Below are 5178 nucleotides of genomic sequence, written 5' to 3'. Positions count from 1 at the left end.
TTTGGGACAATAGGAAAACGAATCACGATCAGAATGTCCGATCTCCCCGCGCCGCAGGCTTTTAGCTAGCAATGCGTACAGCCGTACAATGTACGGCCTTCGCTAAAAAAATGGCAAAATGTACGCCCTGTTTTTTGGATATACGCCTTTGGTACGCCCTTATTTTCCCCCGGAAACTTCGCTCGAAGTTCAAATTCGCCGATTCCGGCGCACCGAGCCGCCATTTTGGGTGATTCTACCTCAAGTCTCGCGCAATCTTGCACTCACTCACATCTCGCGAATCGCGAGAGTCACACCCCATTGGCCATTTCGGCGTGACGTAGCGCGCCCAGGGGCCATTATTGGTGGAATATCTGATATCCCCGCTGTTTTCGCGGGAAAAATCACGCAGGGAAGCGTAAAAACTTTGATTTGTTTACGAAAACTCGTCGAATGCCTGAAGTCATTGGTGATAAGTACATGTATAGGATTTTTTTGGAGGTTTTTTTTGCTTGTTTGTCGGTGGAATGTGAGAAAAATAACAGCTAATGTGACGATGACATACTGGGGAGGGGGCGGTGTCGGCACTGAATTCGTAGAAAATGTTGAACGGAGGTCGCGATTTTTTCACGGTAACTTGAGATATTACTTTTGTTGCAGTCTTTATTTTTAAAATATTGATAAATGGATGTTGTTTGTTGAGAAAATTTCGCTTAATTTGCCCTTGGAACACATCTTTTCTGCTATATATTTTCAATGAATTAAATGTTTGTACACATTTTTCTGTACTGTGTAAAGTTACAACCGTTACGGTGATGTTACAGGCTGCAAGTAACTTTTCAGTGCATTTATTTTCAGCTATGTTCTTAACAGAGTAGATACACAAAAGAAATATAAGATGTACCTGGCAGTCCTGGCTACACTTTCTCCTCTGTTGGTTTGCAGATTTTCTTGTAGACTTCTTTAGCTTGCTGTTGTTATATATGTAACAGTCAAGTTTCACCTTTAGCTGTAATGTTAATTTACTCTCCCTGATTGTATGTATTAACTCATGAAACATTATATTGTAAGGAATCAGTGTTATATTACTTGAAAATTACCTCATGTATTCTTTAAGCCATACCCACCTCAAATCAAGAACACATACCTCCCATTCTCAGGACAAAAGTAGTTTTGCAGCAAAGACAAAAATTTGGCTATATTCTACTTCAAAATGCAGGAAATAGCATTTCAGAGGCTTTAAATTTCAAAATTTTCCGGGGGAAGATACCCCTGGACCCCCCTACAATGCTCGCGCCTTCGGCGCTCATCGCGCGGCTCTGCCGCGCAGTGCGGAAAGTACAACACATTACAGATATACACCCTAAAAAAATTCCTAGCTAAAAGCCTGCCCCGCGGTTGTCAGGCGTGCGTACTCTGACTTACAGTTGTTGTAATACATAATTTCTGAAAATAGGGTTGGGACAGTCCATCCTCACTTCGGGACAGTTGAAATTTATTTTTGGGACAATGCGGGACAGTAGGGAAAAAAGTTAAGTTTGAGGCCTGATACTACCTGCCATAAGTACCTGCCTGCCACCATAAGAGGGCAGAGAGGTACAGTTACAGTCACGCCAGCTAATTTAACCAAAGTGTCAGGGTACAAGCTGTGGATCACAAAAAAATAAAACAATGAAAGTTTGGCAGTCTTATTCTTGAAGAGAAAGTATAGATTTAGTCCGGGTGACTTGCCTGAAATGATGGCGATGTATTTCTCATTTTGTTTCCTGTTTCTCCACCTCCAGCTACCTGCAGTATTCGGGGATCTGTGCCCGGCTGCTGAGACGTGTGCTGAAGCCAGAACTGCAGGACTCCGCCATGAAGAGAGAGGCTCAACACCTCAGCAAACTCAAATGGGAGGCTGGCAAACCACTAAGTACGTGCCACTGAGAACATACTGTAAATGCATTTAAAAACAGACTGATTCGGTAATACTGTTGGCAGGACTTTCAAGTTGTTTTCTTATTCCTAAATTATGTGACAGTGTAGTTCCCAAGTATTGTATGGTGTCTGTTTCCATATGTGTCCAGGGAGTCCAGAGTGATGTAACCCTGGTAAAATGAAATAAATGAAATGAATGCTCGCAGGGATTTACTTTCGCGGTAGCGGGAAAATAGAGTGTTCGCAGTGGTTTTAAGTTTGCAGTAGGGCCATAGACTGTAGTCACATACTGTAATGGGAAAATGTTCGCGGTGGTTTTAAGTTCGCGGTGAAACGACCACTGCGAAAACCATGAAGACAAACCACCGGGAACATCTCTATATTTCTCTTTTCTCTGATCCCAGCCTGCTTAGAAACTTTTCAGGCGCCCGTAATTTCTGGCCAGTGAAAAGTTGGTTTGTATAAGTGGAAACGACCATGTACTTGCCCAATAGAGGTAATTTTTCAAAAGCTTTTCCAGCCCTGCAAGACATCGAGTCTTCTTGCAGGAACCTTGCACTAACAAGAACTTCTGTCTTTTGTTTTTACAGAGGAAGCCCAGTAACGTCACAAATACTGTAGGAGGCACAGCGCTGAGATTCCTGTACTAGTGGAGGGGATTGAGCACATCAACAATTCATGAGATCTGTAGTCCTTTGTAGATGAGATGGACAACCTTTTGTCTTGCTTTGCTGTCGAGAAGAAGATATGATATTAAAGTTTTGGGGTACATGAATGTTGCTGTCATTGCTTTTGGTGCTTACTGTGTTTTGTGTGATTGTTTCACTAAATTTTTAAAAGTGTGCAAATAAAGTGGTGTGTGTGTCTGTGCAAGCAAGCGTGTCTGACTGTCTGTGCATGTGTTTGTGAGTGTGTTTGCTTGCATGTATGTTTGTATTCATACTCATAGGACATCCAACAGATACTGGATAGGAGTACCACGAATAGAAAAAGGGATGGATGTGAGTGTATTTTGTGTGTGCGTGTGTGTGTTTAGTACTAGTACTGAGGACTAGTATAAATATAGGTAAAGCAGTCGAACCTCCAACTAAGGACAAAGCATGGCCATCTTTCATTGGCTAGTAGCGCAATGCGGCTCACTACAGTAGGCTGAGTCAGCCAAATTGCTCCTGGAGCTCCCTCTTTGAGCTACATTTTTAAAGTGGGGCCCAACTAGGCTGCCTTCGAGAATGAAAATTATTACATGTATTTAAAAGACATCAAACTGCAGGAGATGTAAAAAGAATAGTCGTTGGCGTTATTTGTATATATTTTTACGTATACATTTCTATTTTTCGTTTCAACAGAGACACAAACAGCCTGACCGGGCTCCGGTTTAATTGGAAATGTGAGTTGCCGGCTTTACACCGCCATCTGAAACAATGAATGCAATCGGAGACCAGTATCAATGGTTAAAACTTATATTGAGGAACCAAAATAAACTATCCTGACATTTTTATGCAAAAAAATTTTTCCCCCAGGAAGATTGGGGAAGACATTGTAGCTTGGCCCGCCCTGATTTAATAGTTAACGTTGACTCTAAATGCTAGGATAGCAGACACACAAGCTTATTTTTTTTTTAGTTCAAGCTAGCTAGAAACGTTGGCAACCAATGTTGGTAGGCCGCCAATTGATAACAACTTACGTACAAACTACAAAGCAAAAATCGTCACTTGTAACCAGGCAGAGGTAACGGTGGGGGGTGCTCGAAGTGGCCGTCATTTGTTTTTTCGTGGAGGGAAACAGAAGAAAGAAGTCTACCATGCCCTACCATACTGTAACCTCTGCTTGGAGTTGGAGACCTCTCGTAACAAGGCAAATTTTGCTCGTCCAAAGTCTTCCATGCCACCTACTAGTAGTCGGTGAGCATAGATCTCATTGAGAGGAGAAAAGACCCCCTAAGAACAATTTACTCCTGAAATTCTTTAGCATCAGTGCGTGGATATAGATGAAGATTGGGGTCCAGGTCAATATCTTATACATGTTTTGATCCATCTTTTCAGTAGTCCTTATTTAGCGCCAGTATTGCCCTACGTAGGAGCCATGATACCAAATTAACCAATGATCCTTGGTTACCAAGATGGTAGGAGAAGGCGATAAGTAATAAAAAAAGGTGCACAAGTGATCATGAATTCATGATAATATCCCAATATTATACATCCATGCCCTATATGGGCCGGCTGGTATTACTACATGCATAGTAATTTACAAATGAAATGATAAATAAGTACATCACAGGACTTTTATACTAATCTGAAACATAGGTTATAAAACTAATACTAAATATAATACTGTAGTCTGTACTCTGTAGGTTCGGCTTGTTCATTGTTGTGCGTTTGAAGTTTTATGATACTTTTCTTCATTTTATTAGTGGATTCAAATAGTCCGTTGGAGCTTACTTGTACATATTGTCATTATGAATTTCACTTAAAAGAATGTCTGAAATTGAGCGTTCTTTCAAGAATGTGAAGGGAGACTTAATAAATGTCGCAAACATGTGAAACGTAAATTTACATGCATGGGTATAGGCGGATTTGGGTTTTGCATTGCACGTTTGGGAAAGTTATTTTCAAAATTTCAACAACCTTGACGTCCACGTTATAATAATAACTAATGTTGCCTCATCAAGGGGTGGCTGATTGTGAAACAAAAGATAAAGTTTACAATACGACAATTTGGCGGATTTGTGCTAGCAGATTTGTGCGGCAATGTGTTTCGGCGCCCGTTGGGTGCCACGTGCTAAACTAACGGTCCGAGACGTGGTGAATTACCGGAATCTGTCCCATAGTGCGGGGAACATTGGCGCCTCTCACCCATCAAAAACTTCACACCGCCCGGATATATAAACTATGGGAGGCCACAAAACCGATCTCAGACAAAAAAGGAACTCTCTTTTCCTTTTATTTCCCCACATTCTGGTTTCCAATAATCTTTGTAAAAACACACGTGGGATAGAGAAAGACAGAGAGGTTATATTATAAACCTTCTTGAGAAAAGAATAAACAGTCGGCGGGAGTGAGAAAATCCCACACAAGCTTACTCCCCGCTGTCTTCCACTCAGATCAACCCGACTTTTCAACAAGTGTGCAGTAAATTAACCTGGGCTGTTTCAAATAGATACCTGCCACTACCTTTGCCAGGAACATATGTGCTAGGTTTTAGTACTTTCTTCAAGTAAAAAGTTTGCCTACGTTTTCTTCCAAGACCGGAGGATTTTTTTTCCGGAAAGGAGCAGTTTAG

This window comes from Branchiostoma floridae, chromosome 6, assembly GCF_000003815.2.
Source record: "Branchiostoma floridae strain S238N-H82 chromosome 6, Bfl_VNyyK, whole genome shotgun sequence".
Taxonomy (NCBI): Eukaryota; Metazoa; Chordata; class Leptocardii; order Amphioxiformes; family Branchiostomatidae; genus Branchiostoma; species Branchiostoma floridae.
The sequence above is the reverse complement of the archived record's forward strand: the minus strand, read 5'-3'. Positions refer to the sequence as shown.